At 38.5% G+C, this 21,982-nt stretch overlaps 1 protein-coding gene across 16 annotated transcripts in view; it reads right to left on the bottom strand.

The window, feature by feature from the left end:
* WDFY3 (WD repeat and FYVE domain containing 3) overlaps positions 1-21,982 on the bottom strand; it is a 251,531-nt gene that overhangs the window by 216,961 nt on the left and 12,588 nt on the right. For 14 of the 16 annotated variants that reach the window (XM_070612692.1, XM_070612688.1, XM_070612693.1 and 11 more), the window contains exon 2: positions 3,380-3,473. The exons of the other annotated variants lie outside the window; for them this stretch is intronic. The gene's annotated coding sequence lies outside the window, so the exon portion shown is untranslated. The remainder of the gene's footprint in view (positions 1-3,379; positions 3,474-21,982) is intronic. 16 annotated transcript variants of the gene reach the window in all.

Here is a 21,982-nt window from a genome sequence, read left to right as displayed (position 1 = left end):
AAAACTGTAAGGTAACATTTGTTATCTTAAATCACTAAGTTTGGGGGTAAATTGTTAAGTAGTGCTACAAGATGAATTGCGTCGCCCTCAAAATTTATATGTTGAAGCCCCAATCCCCAGTACCTCAGAATGTGGTCTTATTTGGAGACAGGATCTTTACAGAGGTCATCAAGTTAAACTGAGGTCATTAGGGTGGGCCCTTACTGGTATGACTGGTATCCTTATAAAAAGGGGAAATTTAGACACAGAGACAGACACACATAGAGGGAAGATACTGTGAAAAGACACAGAGAAAAGATGGCCATCACAGGCCAAGGAGAGAGGCCTGGAACAGACCCTTCCCTCACAGCCCTTAGAAGGAAACCAATCCTGCTGACACCTTGATCTCAGACTTCTGGCCGCCAGACTGTACGACAATAAATTTCTGTTGTTTAAAAGGCACCAGTTTGTGGCAATTTGTCATGGCAGACCTAACAAACTAATACATGTAGCAATAGAGAACTTACGACACATACTTAATTCAAAATAACTTTCTTCGGCAGTACCAAAATGAGCCTCAGTGCAGGACTCAAGTAAATGGCCAAAGCTGCCAACTCCTTCTTCTGAAAAAAGACTAATGTCCGTATCAGAAAATGTTAGATCACAGATATTTTTGTTAGCTGAGACTCCTGCAATCACATAATCTTATCCACTCATTGCAAAAATTTATGCCTCTGCTACTGATGTGCCAGAAGCTGTTTTGAACACCTAATACATACTAATTCCTCACAAGAACCCTATGAGGTACCACTATCGCCAATTCTACTTTTAAGATAGAGAAGTTGATGTCCAGAAGTTAAAGTCACACAGTTGGTAAATGGCCAGGATTTGGTAAATTGAAGTGTCCAGAGAATAAGTAATTTATCCAAAATCATAGTTAGCAGTTGAGCTGGGACTAAACCTAATGGTCCTATCTCCTACCTTCAAATCTTTTTCTCAAAAGTTAAATAGAAAAGCTTTTCTTTTCCTGGCTATATTCAATCTTTGTGACATTGCTACCTTAGAAATAGATATTTGATTACCTATCTGCCCTCTTCCTCTAACCACACAAACATGATTATTCATTTTTCTCCATTCCCTCAACCCTAAGATGCTGCCTTTCAATTTGTAATGCTTTTTTTTCTTTTTCTTTTTCTTTTTTAAGGAAGATTAGCCCTGATCTAACTGTTGCCAATCCTCCTCTTTTTGCTGAGGAAGACTGGCCCTGAGCTAACATCTGTGCCCATCTTCCTCTACTTTATATGTGGGACACATACCACAGCATGGCTTGCCAAGTGGTGCCACGTCTGCACCCAAGATCTGAGCTGGTGAACCCCGGGCCACAGAAGTGAAAAGTGCGAACTTAACCACTATACCAGGCCAGCCCCTGTAATGCCTTTTTTGTATCTATGTTAATCATTTTTATATACCAGAACACAAGATTTCACTTCTACACAGTTTGGGAAATATAGCTTTGGCTTAATGAACGATCCTTATTAAAATAAAAACACACTTGGAAGGAGTAATATTACGTTATCAGTCATCTGCTTTTTAGCAGAATTAAATCAGATCCCTTTCAGAGAACAGGCTTTGAAATAAAGATGGCAAGACAGCCACTGAAAGTACTAAAACGACACTGCCCTAAGTCACAACATGTCCAGGGCACCTGACTGAAGAGTCTGAGCCTGCTCTGGGAAATACGGGTCTGGGAACTTGAGATTCAGACTTTCTTTGGGAGCCTGCCTTATGAGATATAAAGTGTGGGAGGTGCTGGGACCACGCTCCCCACAACAAAGAACGGCAATGTGAAGAAAGCCGGTCCACAGAGGGAAGGAGGATGCGCAGGGGGGGCACTGGGCAGAGAGCCTGAGGGAACCTGACGCCATTTACTTCTGGGCTCTCCCTGGACATTCCCGTTGCTTTTCTGTCCCTTTATTCCTTGGTGTCTCTTGGGACATACTCAAAAGGCTGAAAACTTCCCCTTTTTGCTTAAGCTAATTTGAATTGAGTCACTTGCAATCAACAGAGAACAAACATGCTCAAAAAGGTACCCTCTCTAAAGCTGAAGAACAGTATTGAAGGACTAATAACCTCATGTAAAAAATAAACTTTTCAGCAACAATAAAGCAAAGTAAATAGTAAAAATAAGGTAACCAGGGAGCGACAGTACTCTCAAGGGCCTCACAACATAGTACATCATTCAAACCCATCACTCAAAGTAACTACAACACAGTGGATCAAAGAGCTCCAAAGCCTGTGCTTACAACTAGATTCTGCCAGGAAAAAGAAAAGAAAACAAAAGAAAATGATGCACTAAAAACATGACTTTATCAGCAATTCAAAGAGATTCGTGTACCCCTATGTTCACTGCAGCATTATTCACAATAGCCATGACACAGAAGCAACCTAAGTGACCACTGACTGATGACTGGATAAAGAAGATATGGTGTGTACACACACACACACACACACACACACACACACACACACACAATGGAATACCACTCAGCCGTAAATGATAAAATCGCCCCATTCACTACATGGACGGACCCTAAGGTAAGCCAGATAGAGAAAGACAAATTCTGTATGATTCCACTTATATGTGGAACATAAACAAACACATGGACAAAGAGAATAGATTAGTAGTTACCAGAGGGAAGAGAGTTGGGGTGGTAGGCACAAAGGGTGAAAGGGCACACCTATAAGATGACTGACAAATAATAATGCACAACTGAAATTTCACAATGTCATAAACTATAATAACCTCAATAAAATTTTTTTTTTAAAAAGCCATGATTTTAGGGGCCATTCCTGTGGCCCAGTGGTTAAGATCATGTGCTCTGCTTTGGCGGGCCAAGGCTTCACCGGTCCGCATCCTGGGTGCAGACCCAGCACTGCTCATCAAGCCATGCTGAGGTGGCGTCCCACATAGCACAACCAGAGGCACTCACAACTAGAATATACAACTATGTACTGGGGAACTTTGGGAAAAAGAAGAAGAAAAACGAAAAAAAAAAAGAAGATTGGCAACAGATGTTAGCCCAGGTGCCAATCTTTTAAAAAAAAAACCCATGATTTCATTGTACGTAGGACCCATAATAAAAGTAATGACGCTTTAAAGTCAGAACTGAAACTGAAAATAATCTACTCTAATGTATCCCTTTTTTGGTGCAGAAAACTAAAAGCCATCCAGAAGAGGCAGCTTGCCCAAGTTACCCAGCCGTCAGTGGAAAAGGAGGATTAAAACCAGCCCTTTTGAGTCAAAGTTCAGTGGTCTCGCTACAATGCAACAATGTGCCAAAGACTAGCATGATTCTTTTCTAGCTCCTTGTTCAACAGACCAAATAATCCTAACACTGACCTGATTCTCTGTTCTGGGCTGGCATGAACCTGCGTAGAAACAGTAGGAGTGGCAGGCACTTTCTTCCTGAAGCAGATGTGGAGAAGTATTACACCTGTGATGAATGCAAAAGAAGGAAAACCCAGTTTATTTTCAGAATATGTTTTAGTATCATGAGTCATTCATTTTCTATTGATTCTCTCTTTATCTCCTTATTTGTGGCTAATGGTTTAATAGTGGAACACATGACAACACTTAATAAGATAGATAAAATGTGCTATTCAAAATCCACGAAGAATATAGTCATTTAAAGCTGGTCTCTACAGACCACGTGGTTCAGCATCTCCATTTTACTGGTGAGGAAAATGAGACTGGGACAAGTTATGGAAAGAAATCAGTGACAACACAGCTGTTTAGTGGCAGAGCCACATTCAGAACCTAATTCTTCCCACTTCCACTCCAGTATGCATTTGTACATCAAACACAATGTCTCTTTTTGGAGAACCAAATTTGAGTAAAAAAGACAAAAAAAAAACATGTTATTTCTCTAGGTGTAGTCACCAAGCATCTAAAGATAAACGTGGTGTAAAGCTGAACTGATTTGTTCTAAAATAAAATCAGAAAACACTGATTCCTCACTCAATGGTTATAATCCAACCTTGAGTTATTTAGCATGCCTTATATATCGAAATGTTTCTTTTATTTACCATTCCTTATTTCAATATGAAAACACTAGTACACGAATCATGAGATGTAGGTTCTGTTCTTTCTTCACTCTGCTCTCCACAAGTTCTATGATCTTAATCAATTACTTCTTGGGTCCAAGAGCTCCTTTATTCAAAAATGAGGAGCTTGGACTAATTCCCATGGGCCTTCTAACTCTAAAACGTTATACCTAAGAATAGCTTCATCTGTAGCAACATTCTGCTTTTCTTATCAACTATTTGTTTTTGCCATACATTTGTTAATCTCTTTGATCATATTATTACGATAGTTCAAACATAATCAATAATATTGCCTTCAAATACACAGTTAATTATCATTCAAAAACTTATGCACCAGTAACCTAGTTTTGCTGTCTATCTCACTTCTTATAAGAACCCAGGTAGAAGTAGAAGGAAAAGTATTTCTAAAAATCTAATTCTTAGGTGGTTTCTAAGAAAAATCTCAAATTATTCTCCCAAACGATTCACTCAGTTATTCATCCAACAAGTTGTTCCTGAGTGACTTACTTCTCTGATGGCAGACAAAGGCTTAATCAGACAGAAGACTTTAAAACAAGAGACCTCTAGTGAAATACTGAGTGACATTAGGAGCTCAAGTGGCAGTGAGGGTGTGGGCAGAAGTGATGACATGTCTCCCAAACTCTGACTCCAGAATATGCCTTTGCTATTTTTAAATATATTAATTGTTACATACAACAGTTATTTGCAACACGTTTTAAAGTCAAAGCAAAATAATAGAATGAACATCCACGTACCTGCCACCCAACTCAAGAACTCAAATCTAAGTTATTGGCAATGGTCCAGCGATTTGCTCCTCCCTATCCCATTATCCCAGCTCTCCCATCCCTTCTGTCCCCTGGAACCGCTACCCTATATTTTGTGTTTATCATTCGTTTGCTTTTTAAAAAGTATATCACATTATGTACATACCCCTCCATAAGATATAGTGTTTCATTTTATTTGTTTTTAACTTCTGTAAAAATGGCATTAAACACCTTCTGTCTTCTAGGGTTTGATTTTGTCATTCAATATTATGTTTTCAAGATTCGTCCACAGTGTTGTGTGTAGTTGCAATTCATTCATTTTCACTGTAGAATTCTGCATTATGTAAATGTACCACAACTGAATTATTCATTCTCTTTATGGTAGCATCTTATTTTCCCCCCAGGTTTGTTGTTGCTGCTATTATGAACATTACTGTTATGAAAGTTCTCATACACATCGCCTGTTCCACTCGTGCCAAAAATTCTCTTAAGTATGTGCCTAGGAGCTGAGGAATATGTCTCTGTTCGATTTTTCATAAGGATGCCAATTTTTATTTTCCCCAAAGTGTGTCCAGCAATTTATAACCCCACCAGCAACGGGTAGTTCATATAGATCCACATCCTCTCCAACATTTAGTAATGCCAACTTCTTAACTTTGGGGTGTAAAATGTCATCTAATTGTGATCCTAATTTGCATTTTCCTGTTGATTGATGATACTGAGCATTTCTTCAGGTTTATTGCCTAACTCATGTTTCCTTTTTTACGAAATGCCTATTCATATGTTTTCCCCACTTCCTCCTCAGTTATTTACCATTTACTTATTATTTCATAGAAATTTTACATGTATTTTGGATGCTGATGATTTGGTTTTATCCATTTTGAATTACCAGGTACAGGCAAGTGTTGAGATAAAGAAGCAAAAGCAGAAACAGGAGGCAGCCAAACAGAACTGCAAACAGCAAGCTAGAGTATCAAGGTTTTTCTCAATCCATTTTTGAATATTAACGCAATCTACAGATGTCTTAAAGTATCAGACATCTAAACTAGTGTATAATTAATCTTATTTTATAATCTTTTATTTTAATATAAATTCAGCCAAGGGCAAATGCTTTGATATGATTTCAGTGCATTCTAATTGCAATATGGAATATAATATAATTTCAGGTATGAGTTTTACAAAAATCACAATTTAAATCACCATTTAGACAGAGTTCTCATTTTGACCCTTACATTTTACATGTTTTTTATTCCATGCTTTGCTTGCCTCCAATTTAGACTAAGTCAGTTACATTGTCAATGGCGTGAGTTTGAATGTACATGCACATAGGTATGAAAACTGAATTTCAAAACCAAATTATGTAAATTAGAACATCACAGAGCCCTGGATTCCAGACTTGGCTGGACAACTAGCTGTACCTCCTTGGCCTAACTAACTATGTCTTCAAGTTGGTTTTCTTAACACCTAACATGAAAATTGTGCTGGGTAAATTTTTAGGGCCATTAAATCACATTCTTTGGCTTGAAGATCAATGAGAAAAAAAAATTTTCCACATAGTTCCAAAAGAGTTTTAAGAATCTCTTCCCAAATGTCATACAAATTAGGCAGGCTGAAGAGTAACAAAAAACTAAATGTCTGAAAAACATTTTAACAAGCAGGGCTATAGCCCTCCCACGACTTCTCAGGCCTCCTGGCAGATGATGAACAGCATCATGCAGGAACAAAATCAAAGGCCACCTAAAATCTGAATCCCTCTGCATGCCGGCCTTGGCTCCTACGCAAGCACTCAGAAGACAGCTTCCAGAACCACGCTCGCCTACTTACCTAAGTCTGTGCCCTCTCCTGTGCTTGAACTTTCCAGGACCCCTGCACTTTTATATTAGATGTTATAGTCCTACTATTCAAAGACATGCTCTAATTAAGTCTCACTTCTCTCTCCTACGTCATGAATTTCCTAATTTCTTCCTCCCAATAAAGCAAAACCATTAGTATATATATATATATATATATATATATATATATATAACACACCATATTTCCACTCATTAGAAAGCAAACAACAACAAACTTTTTGACCCCCACACATGCCTCTAGGTTATGGCCAATTTCTTTGATTCCTTTTTCAGCAGAACATCACAGAAGAGTTGTCCCTACTCTTTGTCTTCAAGTATTCTTCAACTTGAACATACTCCAATTAGACTTTTGCTCCCCACCCCACTGAAATTTGAAGGTCACCAATTACTTACATACTGTTAAATCCAAAGGCCAGTCAGTCCTCATCTTTCTTGACCTACCTGCAGCATCTGACATGACTCTTCAAGCCCCGAGACACTTTCTTTACCTGGCTTCCAGAACAAAGACTCTCCTGGTTTAATCCTATCTCACTGGCCACTCCTTCCCAGCCTCCTTTGCTTGTTTCTGCTCTTCTTACTGATCACTAAAGTTCAAGTTCTACCCTCTCTCTAACCTATCAGCAAATATTATTGGCTCTATCTACAAAATACACCCAGAATCTGACCACTTCTCATCACCTACATAGAGACTTTGACCAGAATAGTAACGATCACGTCTCACTTGGATTTTTGCCATGGTTTAGTAACTGGCCTCCCAACTTCTACCCTTGTCCTATTTCAGTCCTTTCTCATCAAATTTTATATAAATCATATAACGTAACATCTGTGCCCAAAATCTCCGAACGGCTTCACATCTCAGAGTAAATGCCAAAATCTTTAAAGTAGCACAAAAGAACCTATGTAGTAATTTGGCCCTCTTTCCTCCGACCTCGTTTCCTACTGACCTCCTTGCCTTTTCCTCACACGGGCTAGGCATATTCCCGCCTGCAAGCCTTCAGACTGGCTGTTCTCTCTGCCTAGATGTTCTCCCAAGAGATGATTATCTCTGCATGCCACACTCCCTATCTTCAGATCTTTGCTCAAATGTTTCCTGGGTTAAGTCTTTCGCATCTACTCTATTTAAACTGTAACAATTCTGTTCCCGGCATCCCTAACCCACTTCCTTGACTTATTTTTCTCCAATGTTACTAGCATTCACTTACTTCACTTACAAAAACATAAAATCTATGAGGGCGAGAGCTTTGTTTTGTTTGGTGCTACGTCTTCAATGTATAGAAAGGGGTCTGGCACATAGTAGGCACTCAATAAACATTTTTTTGAATGAACAAATGAATAGTTACCCTCTTAGGGGTAAAATGACAGTCCTTCTGAGTTTATAAAACAAGATAATCTAAATAAGCAGGGGTAACAGCTAGATTCCTGATGTAAAATAATCATTCTAATATTTCTGCAACTGATAATAACTCTGAAGACTTCAGTAGATGGTGTAGCTAATACTTCCATAAACATACAGTAATCATTATACTAAATAGTGCCCCCCCAAATTAGGTTTTAGACTCCAGCCATCCACAGGGTGACTCATTTATTTTCCACTAACTGCAGTCACACTGAACAATGGTTGGTTTGCAGAGCCACAACACCAACACACAGGAAAATATTATAAAAATGTTCATTCCAAACTGGTTCCAGACAAGGAACCAAAGTCTTTATAAATAAGGAGAGCCTAAAAAGAAATGGTAGATATTTCTGAAAGTTAAATATTTTGTTTGGAAATAATTTCAAACTTACAGAAAAGTTGCAAGTATGAGAATATAAAACTACCTGTATACCCAAAGTCACCAATTGTTAATGTTACCTCCTTTGTTTTCTCACTTGTGCTCATGTGCCCTCTTGCACCTTCTTTCCACTCACACACACAAACACACAATTCACGGTATTTTTTTCCTAAAGCACCTGAGGATAATCATGTACATCCTGGCCCTTTGCTCCTCTGCTTCAACGTGCATTTCCCGAGAAGAGAGAAATCCTCTCACATAACCACAGTGCAGTTAGCTTCAGTAATTTGAACACTGTTACAATATTTGAATTTACTCGATCATCCATATTCCGTTTTCTTTTCAACTGATCCAAAAATATCCTTTATAGTATTTTTCCCCCCTCCAGTAGAGGATCCAGTCTAGGGTGAGGTATTACAGTTAGCAGTTCTCTCTCTCAAACCTCCTTTAATTTGGAACACTTCCACAGCCATCCTTTGTCTTTATGACACTGTTTTTTCTGAAGAACACGGTGCCCTCCCCTTTCTATTAAGTAGAATGTTCCTCATTTGGGGTTTGTCTGATGTATCTTCACGATTAGATTCAGTTTATGCAGTCTTGGCCAGCATAATACATAGATGACAATGTGTCCCCTTGGAGTGTCACATGGTATCCACCTGCCCCATGTTGTTGGATTTCACCAACATTTAATCCCTGTTTTATACCTTGCAAATAATATGTAGTCTGTGGGGAGACACTTTAAGACCACAGGAATATCCTGCTCCTCATCACTATTTCCCCTCAATTTTGTTAGGATTCTTACACTGTCTAATCTTTACTATGATGGCTGCAAAAATGACGATTTTCCAACCCCAGAACTCAGAATTCTACCATTAGCCAGAGACTTCCCTTCTCAATTTATTCATTTATTTATCAGTTCATTATCATTATGGATAATGAATTCTTATTTTTAATGGTTCTTAATTCATTATTACACTTATTTGACGATCAAATTATACCAGATTTGGCCAGCAGAGACCCGACAGGCTTCTCGTGACATGCTCCTGTTTTTTAAAAAACATTTTCTTTTTTTTCTAGCATAAAAAAAAAAAATACAAGTTCATCTCATATGTACCCTGCCCAGGCCTTGAATCAGCCACTTTTCTGAGGAACTCTGGTTCCTTTGTGTTGGGAGTAGTATTACAGACCAAGATTCGGGAGTTAGTTGTGTTCACTGCTCTCTGCTTCTTAGCCTTTTTGTTGGACAGAGATATTAGGAGATATACATATAGACACATCAATATATGCATATATGTTCATACATACACATACATGTGCGCACATATACACACACACACACATATACATACATATACATATTGATTTAAAAAATAATGAATTCACATCGATGCCTTCCATTCCAGTCTATCCCCACAGGATTCATTTTTGCCTTCCCCCATTTATTTGTATGACCCTCCACCCTCAAGCCCTGGCTCCAACACCTTCAAAATATTTCCTCAATTGATCGTACACCTAAAACTGACAGAGTTGCTTTGTTCACATCACTTTCTACTGGAGTTGTACAGAAACCCAGTAGAAACTCCAGCAGAAAGGCACCAGGACTTGTCTGCAGTCCTTCCCTCTAACTCCGCCCAAGCTGAGGGTCAAATACTGTGTTCATAACTTACATTCACCCTTTCTTCCCCTTCAACGTAGGCACAGTACTAACTTAAATACACTCAGGTTCAGTTGCTTCAGTCAATCAGGATTTTCCCCATTCTCATTTTTATTTTTTATTTATTTTTTTTTGAGGAAGATTAGCCCTGAGCTAACATCTGCTGCCAATCCTCCTCTTTTTGCTGAGGAAGACTGGCCCTGAGCTAACATCCGTGCCCATCTTCCTCTGCTTTATATGTGGCACACCTACCACAGCATAGCATGCCAAGTGGTGCTGTATCTGCACCTGGGATCCAAACCGGTGAACCCCGGGCCGCCAAAGCAGAACGTGTGCACTTAACTGCTGCGCCACTGGGCCGGCCCCCTCATTTTTATTTTAAATATGGAAGATAACATGCTTTCAAAAGTCAAAACTTATAAAAACTATATAAAAATTTTTGAGAAGTTTCTTTCCCTCCCATAAACCTTTAGTTCCATTACCTTCTACCATCTCTTCTTTTCGTAAAGTTAAGCGGATATATGTATGTTGTATTTCCCCCTCATTTTTTTTACAGGAAAGATAACATACTATATATGCATGTTTACACAAACCAGCTCAATCCAGACTAGAAGCAGCTCTTCCCAAAGCACTGTATGAGACAGCATTATCTTAACACCCAAACCAGACAAAGACATTAAGAGAAAAGACAAGAAATCAAACATCCTTTGCAAACACAGATGTAAAACATCTTTAACAAAATATTAGCAAGCCAAATCTTGCAATGTATAAAAGGAATATTATACCACAACCAAGTGGAGTTTATCTTGGAAATATAAAGCTGGTTCAACATTCAAAAAATTAATCAATATAATTCACCATATGAACAGGATAAAAAAGAAAAACCATACGATAATCTCAATAGATACAAAAAAGCATTTGACAAAATTAAACACCTATTCATGATTTAAAAAACTTCTTAGTAAACTAGGAATGCAATGGAACTTAACCTGATAAATGGCATCTTTAAAATAAATACAGCTAACATCAATAGTTAATGGCAAAAGATGATTGCTTTCTATCTAGCATTATAATAGAAATCTTAGGCAGTGGAATAAGGTATGAAGAAGAAATAAAAGGCGTACATTACAGTGGAAGAAATAAAACTGTGTTTATTCCAGGGACATGATGTCTATATAGAAAACTCCAAAGAATCTACAAAAAACCTACTAGATTTAATAAGGTAACTTCACAAGGTTGTAATACACAAAGTTCAATACACAAAAATCAATCATGTTTCTACATTATCAAAAATGAAGCAAATGGAAATTATATATATACAAAGTGTCATTTATAATAGCACCCGAAAAACATGAAATGCTTAGGGATAAATCTAACAAATTACGTGCAAGATTTGTATTCTAAAAACTACAAAACACTCATGAGATGAAACCAAAGAGGACCTGAGTAAATGGAGAGATATACTGTGTTCACAAATTAAGAGACTCACACTTAAGATGTAACTTCTCTCCAAATTAATCTACAGATTCAATGCAATCGCAATCAAAATTCTAGTAAATTTCTCTTTTCTTTGGAAACCAATAGGATCATTCTAAAATTTACATGTAAAAGCCAAAACAATTTCAAAACAGAACAAAACTGGAGGGCTCATATTATCTGATTTCCAGACTTATTATAAAGCTACAGTAATCAAGACAATGTGATACTGGTGAAACGATAGAAACCAAGATCAATGGAAAAGAACAGAGACTCTAGAAATAGATGCACACACATATCATCAGTTGATTTTTGATAAAGATGTCAAGCAACTCAACGGAGGAAGGAAAAACTTTTCACCAAATGGTCCTAGAACAATTGGATATCACATACAAACAAAACAAAAGAATCTCAGCTAACCCATACATCACATCACATACAAAATTCAACTCAAAACAGATCATAAACTTAAATGTAAGACCTGAAACTATAAAACTTCTAGAAGAAAACTCATTGCAAAATCATTGTGACTTTGGGTTAGGCAAAGAATTCTCTAATACGACATACAAATCATACAAAAAAAAATCGACATACAGGACTTCCACAAAATCAACTTCTGCTCTTCAAAACATAATTTTAAAAATCAAAAGAAGCCACAAACTAACAGAAAGTATTTGTAAAACACATACCAGAAAAAAGACTGGTATACCCAAAACAAAGAATTATTATACAGCTGTCCATCGCTTAAAGATAGGGATAAGTTCTGAGAAATGTGTCAGGCAATTTCATAGCTGTACGAACATCATAGAGTGTCCCCACACACACCTAGATGGTATAGCCCACACTACACACCTAGGCAATACAGCGCAGCCCATTGCTCCTAGGCTACAAACCTGTACAGCATGCTACTGTACTGACTACTGTGGGGAACTACAACACAACGCTAAGTATTTATGTATCTAAATATATCTAAACATAGAAAAGGTACAGTAAAAATAGGCTATAAAAAATAAAAAACAGTACACTTGTATAGGGCACTTACCATGAATGGAGCTTGCAGGACTGGAAGTTGCTCTGGGTGAGTCAGTGAGTGCGTGGTGAGTGCACGTGAAGGCCTAGGATATTACTGGACACTACTGTAGACTTTATAAACACTGTACACTTAGGCTATGTTAAATTTATAAAAAAATATTTTTCTTTCTTCAATAATAATTTAAACTTAGGGGCCGGCCCGGTGGCACAGCAGTTAAGTTCGCACATTCCACTTCGGTGGCCCAGGGTTCACCAGTTCGGATCCCGGGTGTGGACATGACACCGCTTGGCAAGCCATGCTGTTGTGGGCGTCCCACATATAACGTAGACGAAGATGGGCATGGATGTTAGCTCAGGGCCAGTCTTCCTCAGCAAAAAGAGGAGGATTGGCAGATGTTAGCTCAGGGCGAGTATTCCTCAAAAAAAAAAAAGATTTAAAAAAAAGGAGAAAAATAAATAGCTTACTGTAACTTTTTGACTTTATAAACTTTTTAATTTTTTAAAATTTTTTGATTCTTTTGTAGTAGCACTTAGCTTAAAACACAAACACACTGTACAACAGTACAAAAATATTTTCTATCTTTATATCGTTACTCTATAAGCTTTTTTCTATTTTTAAAATTTTTTATATTTTTTTACTTTTAAAATTTTTTGTTAAAAACCAAGCCACACACACACACATTAGCCTAGCCCTCCACAGGGTCAAGATCATCAATATCACTGTCTTCCACCTCCACGTCTTGTCCCACTGGAAGGTCATCAGGAGCAATTACATACATGGAGCTGTCATCTCCTATGATAACAATGCCTTCTTCTGAAACATCTTCTGATGTCTTAAAATTTTTAAGGACCTTGTTGAGGTCTGCAAAAGCTTCTGCTAAACCCTTCACAGTGAATTTTCTCAGGGATTCTTCTTTTTCTTCTCCTGAGGTTTCCTTTTCTGTTGTCTCTTCTTCACGTATGCATTCCTGTTTCAGTTCCAAGAACTCAATAGTCAATTCCTCAGGAACTGCCTTTAGAAGCTCCTCAGTGTCGCCCTCATCCACACCCAGGTTAAAGTTGTCTGCATCTCGACCACAGACTTGCTGATTTTTGTAACCTCCTCATCCCTGGTAAATCCTTTGAAGTCATGGACAAACCTCTTGGGTGTCTTCTTCCAGATGCCATTCATATGCTTCTTGGTGACATCAGCCCAAACCCAAGCAAGGTTCTTGATGCAATAATAGATTTTATAATCCTTCCAGAATTGCATCAGTGTCTTCCTCAGCTGCAGTAATAGCCTGGGCAAAGGTCCTCCTCAGGACCTTAAAAGCTGCTATTACTCCTTGAACCATTGGTTGGATCAAAGAGGCAGTGTTTGGAGGGAGAAACGCCACTTTGATATTGGGATGAAGATCACCAGTAAAAGGAGGATGTCCGGGAGCATTATCAACAACAAGCAAAATCTTGAAAGGTACGTTATTCTCCAAACAGTACTTCTCCATTTTGCTGGTACAGCCATTCAGGAGGGCATCTTGGAAGAGAAGCTGGGTCATCCATGACTTCTTCCTGCTCTTGTCGTACACTGGCAATGTGTGCTTAGTGATATGCTTGAAGGCCCTGGGGTTCTCACTGTGCCAGATCACAAAGGGTTCAATTTATAGCCTGCAACGTTGTCCCCAAGCAAGACTGTTATTCTGTGCTTAAAAGCCTTGAAACCACGGGGCCACCCAGTGGCACAGCAGTTGGGTTTGCACGTTCCGCTTCGGTGGCCTGGGGTTTGCCGGTTCGGATCCCAGGTATGGACACGGCACCGCTTGACAAGCCATGCTGTGGCAGGTGTCCCACATACAGAGTAGAGGAAGATGGGTATGGATGTTAGCTCAGGGCCAGTCTTCCTCAGCAAAAAGAGGAGGATTGGCAGCAGATGTTAGCTCAGGGCTAATCTTCCTCAAAAAAAGAAAAGAAAAAGCCTTGAAACTAGACACTGACTTGACTTTCTTATGGAAGGAAGTCCTTTCAGGCATCCACTTCCAGAATGTGCAGGTTTCATTCATATTGAGTATTTGCTCTGGCAAGTAATTTTCCTCCACAATCAGCTTATCTAGTTTCCAAAAATTCTTCAGCTGCCTGCACATGAGCACTTGCAGACTCATCACTCATTTTCATATTATGTAATGAGTAACGATTCTTGAATCCTCTAACCACCCAGAGCTAGTAGTCAATTCAACATCTAGTTGGGTCCAGCCTTTTTTTTCAACATGGCAATCAAATTGTTCGCTTTGGCTGTGATTGTCACGGTGCTGAGGAGGATACTCTTCTGTGTCTGGTCTTCAATGCAGGTCATTAGAAGTTTCTCCATGTCCAATAGAGGCCCTTCTCGAATTTTTGTTAGTCTCGCTGCCTTCAAGGAAGAACACTGTTTAACAGCCTCCATCACTTGGTTCTTGCTCCTCAAGACCACAGCGATGGGGGAAGGGGACGTGCCTGAGTGCTGAGCAATAACCATCACTGATTTTCCACCTTCGTAGTCCACAATCACTTTTAATTTCGTTTCGAGGTCAATCACTCCATGTGGCCTCTTACTGGCAACATTAGCAGTGGACTTTGTACACTTAGGGGCCACGATGAACAAAATACCAAGAGATTAAATCAAGAACAAGAGAAGATGATGCAATCAAGAGACACAGTAAACGCGAGATATATGAGGCTGCTGCTGGCATAACACAGCAGTGGTATGTTTTACAGTGAATCTTTTTTTATTAGTAGAAAGAGTACACTCTAATGATAAGTACAGTGTAGTAAATAAACCAGTAACATAGTCACTTATTATCAAGTATTATGTACTGGACATAATTGAATGTGTTATACTTTTATACGACTGGCAGCACAGTAAGTTTATTTACACCAGCATCACAACAAACACGTGAGTAACGTGTTGCACTACATCTTTATGACGGCTATGAAGTCATTAGGTGATAGGAAATTTTCAATTCCATTATAATCTTATGAGATCACTGTTATATATTTGGTCCACTGTTGGACCAAAATGTCATTACACAAGGCATGACTGTATCTTAATAATAAAAACATAAGCAACCTAATTTTAAAAAGAGCAAAGGATGTCAACACCTTAATAAAAAGAAACATAGCAAACAAGCACATGAAAGGATGCTCAGTATCATTAATTATTCATAAAAACCAAATCAAAACTATTTTGAACAATGCTATAAACATTAGCCTTCTTTGGACATATGCTTTCACTTCTCTTGGGTATACATACCCAGGAATGGAATTTAAAGTCCATGAGGAATATGTTTAACTTTATAAGAAACTAACCAACTGTTTGCTAAAGTGGCTATACCATTTCACTAGCAATATACAAGAGGAAACTTCTAGTCGCTCCACATCCTTATCAAATCTTTGTCAGACTTTCTTCTTAGCCATTCCAGTGGGTATGTGGTAGTATTGTTCTATGGTTTTTTTTTTTTTTTAAAGATTTTATTTTTTTCTCTCCAAAGCCCCCGATACATAGTTGTATATTCTTTGTTGTGGGTCCTTCTAGTTGTGGCATGTGGGACGCTGCCTCAGCGTGGTTTGATGAGCAGTGCCATGTCCGCGCCCAGGATTCGAACCAACGAAACACTGGGCCGCCTGCAGCAGAGCGGGCGAACTTAACCACTCGGCCACGGGGCCAGCCCCAGTATTACTCTATGGTTTTAATCTGCATTCCCCTGATGACTAGTGACGTCTAGCATCTTTCTATGTACTTGTGTCTTTCTCTGTAGCAGGTACTGGCCATTCGTATATCCTTGGTGAAACTTCTGTGCAAATCTTTTGTCCATTTTTTGACAGGATTCTTGGTCATCTTCTTATTGAATTGTGAGTTCTTTAAGGTGTTCCGGTTCAAATTCTTTGCCAGATATATGTTTTGCAAATATTCTTCCCAGACTATGGCTAGTCTTTTCACTTTTTTTATGGTACAGCATGTTCATTTTGAGAAAATTCACCGAGCTGTACATTTATGATTTGTTCCCTTTTCTTTATGTATATACTAAAAGGAATAGGTTTATTGTAAAAAGAAATAATGGACTGCTCTTTGGAAGGTGACAAAATCATTATCAACCAGTAAATACTGAAGATGATGCAGTCAGACTTGTATATGCTAAAAACTGGAAAATACATCCTTATACTCCCAGTTATAAGCTCTTCATAGCATTGGGTCCTATCAGATGCCCAGACATGAAACCTAAAATTAGCAAAGGAGAATAACATGTTCAAGGCCTCCCTCCTGCAATTACTTACTGCAATTTGACCTCTGAACTATAGACATTTCAGATTAGGATATATTATATTTTTTGCTAAATATAGAGCAAGTTTTAAATGGTTTATGTTGATGAGAAAAGCAAAGAGAGTCAACCTAAGTGTAATTACATGAAAAACTAACTCATGCAATGACTTTCAATAAGCATCTGATTGTCAAATACAAAAGGTAGAAAAATAAATAAATAAATAAGCACTATGTATGCTTTTGCTGACAGCACAGTTAGCTTCCTATGTAAGTACTGCTTAGAGAAAAGATCTGAGTCAAATATGACAAAAATAAGCTAAAATTTAAAATGCAGTCATTGGCTACAGTTTAAAATCTTGCTTCAGTTTTGAGAACTTATAGAATGTACTATTAATCTGTAATACCCCTTCTCTGTGCCATAACCAATGGCCTTGAAGGATAAATGATAGGGAGAATTAGGAAGTAGCTATTTGAATGAATCTCTCATAACCAGGAGATAGCCTAAAAAAGTTCCTCTTCCATGGGTATGCTCACCAGAATCCTGCCACTGCCAAAGTAAGCAAATCAAAATATAAAGCCTCTTAATAATTGGGTGGATAAGATGACCTACATCATAGATCAAGTCAGACTCCTTCTCCAGCCAACCTGGTCCTTGCTCAATAGGTCCATGAAAATAACCAGGTGGCAGGAGAAGCAGTTACACAAGGGATCAATTGCATGAACTCACTAAGACTGAGTAAGACTCACTGCCACGCCACTACTGTTGAGAACCCTTCTGCCTGAGTCAATAGGCACTACCTTTCAGGAAACTACATCAAGCCCTTTGCACTACAGAAATGGTGACGGCTGGTCCTCAGTGTAAGAGACACCAATTCTGAATATGCCCCTGCCAGTATTCCTATGCAAGATTACCTGAATGCTTCATCTAAACCACATGGCCTCAGACCCAGGAATTCACTTCAAATGACAATTATCAGTCTCATCAAATAGACTCTTATTCAGACTGTCCCCAAAGTAGGAAGTAATGGCTTCTTAAAGCTTGATATACTAGTTGTTGTCCAAGCTACAACCTTCTGAAATTGAGGTGCTGTCCTGCAGGATATAAAATAGGCTCTGAACCACTAACCAATATACGATGTCTGCTGTCTCCACAAGACACCGAATGTAGATGGCAAGTTAGCAGGAATTAAACTTAGGTTGTAAAATATCAAGAAAGCATCACCGTAGAACCAGTGTGCTATCACCCAGAATCAGGAGCCCTATGGCACTGCCTCTTGATGTGGTACCTTAGCTTGGATTTTGATCTTCTCCCACCAGAAACATTCCATCAATAGATGGGATAGAAGGGTTATTTCTACCTTTATATAAGTGAGGACGGAAGGGACAGAGGAAAAAGAGAAGGCAAAAGGGGTGGTTAAACTACCAAAGGGTGAGATTTTCTGGACACCCCGGCCAAGAGCAGCCCTTCTTTAGGGATGGCCCCCAGCACACAGGAGGAGACTCCTGGGCTATGACTATATGGCACAACCCTGGGTCCCCTGACTCCAGGAGACAGATACCTGATCTCAACAGGGGTAATCTAATCCTTTTTCGTTGGGACATAAAATTTGAAAAGGCAAGACAGAAAGACCAAATCTTTAGAGAGAAGTCATATTAATGGCAGGGGTCTAGAAAGAAGGTCTAAAAACTCCCACTGATGAGATCCCTAGAGCTCCTCTGGTTTCTTCTGTTCAAGCTCCACTTGTTCAATTCATCGTGCAATTTCCAGTATGAGTTCCAAAGACGCCTTTTGTTCCCCCTTAGGCTAGTGAGTATCAGTTGATTGCAACCGAAAAAATGCAAATATGACTTCTTCGAGGAAGTAAAAAAGGTGTGGAAGTTTCTCATTTTAACGTCAAATTACCATAATCATACATTTTCCCTGCTTCCTCTTACCCCACTTAAAAACTAAACTCCTAAGCTGGTGCACTTTTGCCTTCAGAATTGTGACATTACAACCCTCATGCCTAACATGCTTTTTCATATCCTCCTATTTTGCAAGAAAGCCTATTTATGCCAAAGCTGCAGTCTGTTCATTTCAGCAGCGGTCCAGCAGCAGTTCCCTGTGAGGAAGTTCCTGTGAAGCATCAGCAGTTCTCAGCATCTCGTGATGCCCTACCACTGCCAATAAAGCAAACTGAATAATTACTGATTAACAAGGGAAATGAAGCTTTTCCCTAAAAGATACTTACCAGTATATAAAAGAATGTCAAGCCCTGTCTGTTTCTGCTCTCCAAGGGCCCTGCTTCTCCTGTCACTTAAATCCTAGATCACCAATATGGACTTGTGACAGGAGAGGCTTAAGCAGCTTCGGCCCCAATCTTCGATTCTGGATCAAGGCATCATTAACGTTAATTCACTCAGCCTTCATACCCCAGGTTAGACGACCAGGGCTCCTAGCCTGTTCTGATACCCACTCTGTTCTACTCCTAGACCTTCTACTATTCTGGCCCTTTTTATACCTCAGTGATTATAACTAGGCTTCTGTTTTGAGACTTTTGGAGGCTCCTATTCTGGTCCCTGCTTTGTCCCTTCCTGGGTCTGGGATGTCTATTTTCGATTACCAGTCCCAATCCCAAGGACTGGTATCAGGCCATTTTCTAGAGCCTAGCATCCACAGACAGGATTCTCTGGTGGCCACTCATACTTATACATGTGTGTACTTACATGTGTGTACTCATTCACTCATTTATTTCCTCTCTCTCTCCCCCTCCCCCCACCCCCTTCTTGCTTTCTCTCCAAGATTCCATGTGCTTCTTCATCTTGAATTTCCATTAATAAGAGGCTGTGTGGATCGCTCTCTGGCTGTTCTACCCCTGACATGGCCTACTACAGAGAACCTTGCCTTAACACCTGTAGTTTACGCAAGATTGGCTCTCATACGCAGCACTATTTCTAAGAATGGACTCATTCTAATCTGTCCTGTATACCAGTAACCTGTGCCCTACTTTAAAATTTGGCCATGCTCCGTCATATCACAAATACAACAAAACTCTATCAAATCTTGAGATACGGTAAAAGTAAGCAAACTTGTAGGATTTAGAAACAAAGCAAATAAACAGATAAACAAAAGTCATTTTCTAAATGGTATGAATTGGAAACTTTGTAATACAGTAATATTAAAATAACATAATATGATTCCTGGACATTTACATGCCAAAATTTTTTAAACCAACAGATTAAAAGAGAAAAAGACATGACTATATTACATTTAGTAAATATATTCTATTATAGCATACAGAAATGAATATTTCACACCTAAGAGTTCTAGCTGTAATTTCCTGACACAAAACAGATAAAGTATATCAGAGCAATAAAACAGTACATATATCTAGTGATATAAATTAATATCTCCTTTGATCAATGCTGAATTCTTCTTTATTAAATTTAAATTTCTAATTCCATTTAGGACCAAAAAATGGGATTCCCACCACTTTCTCCAAAATCTAGCTTTGTTATTAATACTACACCCTCACTAAGCTTGCTCCCTCTCCTGGCTTTCTCAACGTTGGTTCCCAACTAAAGATCAATCCACAAATGGGCTCATGATGGGTATAAGGAAAAACTGGAAAGTAGCCCAAGATTCTAGGAAAAAGCTGTATGTATTTACCTGGGGCCCCATATAAGCCAAGACAGTTGCAGTCAGAACAAGGGCAGTGGATAAGAGGGAGCTCCAAACACTGTGGCATTAATGAATTAATTAATTAATAATTATCTGTTCATAAGCTACGCTAATCTACTAGCTCTTTGAAAGGAGAAATAGTATCTTATCATCTTAATATTTTCAGCACGCAAAGTAGACACCTAATAAACTCTTGGTGAATGAAAAAGACAAATCAATGTTTCAGATGGCTAGTAAAGGAGTGCCAAATGTACTCAGCTTATACTGCAATACAGTCACTGCGGAATGACAAATGCCAGGGAGGACCTTACTCAAAGAAAACTAAGTGTGATGTGAGTTCTAAGTTCCTTTTCCCAAAAACAACTGCTGTACTGATCAATAAACACAATGCAAATCTCACATCATGCATTAATTTCATTTGCTCTTACCCTTTCACTGGGCAATTATTTTTATTTATTCTAATTTTATATTACTGTAACCCTTTTGTCAATTTAAGACTATATTTAACATTTATCTTTTAAAAATCGATTTTATTACTTGTTTATTTTGGTAGGACTTCTCCATTTCAGGCATCTGGGAATGAGTTATTGACCAATTTATCTTCGAAATTGCTGTTCATAGAGATGTTACAGTGAGTTATGAAGAAATAGATCATTGGATGGGAAAGTATTAATGAAATTTAGTTTTAAGTATAATTCCAATAAGCCACAGCATTCTTTACTAAAGCAGTCACTTTGCCATTTTAAAAAATTTTTTTGTAAAAATATGACTTTATTGATCTCAATAAAAATGGATGATGAAATGCAAAAGTCTAACTCAAAACCTGTACCTAGTACTTAACCTCTACTACATTGCAGGATGAGACAAAAATGTTCAAAATACCAAAATCAACATAGCCAACATGTTATGTAAGAGTATTTCTAAGCTTTAACAAAACTGACGAAAGCACAAACAGGTGTGATCAATATCTATAAGCATGCTTGATGTCGAGTAACACCACCAAAGTAACAATTAGGCACAGGAATGCAACCAATCTTCTTCCATTAGAACAGCGCTTGCTGAACAGCTCCTCGCTGGACTGGAATGATGCTTTGTCAGATGACATTAGGGTATACAAAGCAACTATTAAACTGTGTGCTAAAGTGGATGTCAACAAGCAGGGTAGAACGAAAAAAGGCTAGAATATGAGCATCTTTTTAAAGATCTTTCAACACTGGCAAGCAACAGCCAAAAAGTGGCTCATTTTTGATAAAGTATAAGGCTGAGAAAATTCAAAGTGCACACAAATCCATAAAGAGAAAAAAGCATAAGCTTTCTAAGAATGATACAATACTCTTCTGCAAGCTACAAAGAGAGGTCACTAGTACTGTCATCTCAGAAAGGCTATTCAGCACCTTTTCCTCCTGCCCTGCCC

The sequence above is a fragment of the Equus przewalskii genome, chromosome 3 (assembly GCF_037783145.1).
Source record: "Equus przewalskii isolate Varuska chromosome 3, EquPr2, whole genome shotgun sequence".
NCBI lineage: Eukaryota > Metazoa > Chordata > Mammalia > Perissodactyla > Equidae > Equus > Equus przewalskii.
Note: the sequence above shows the minus strand (reverse complement) of the source record. Positions and strands in the feature narration are given on the sequence as shown.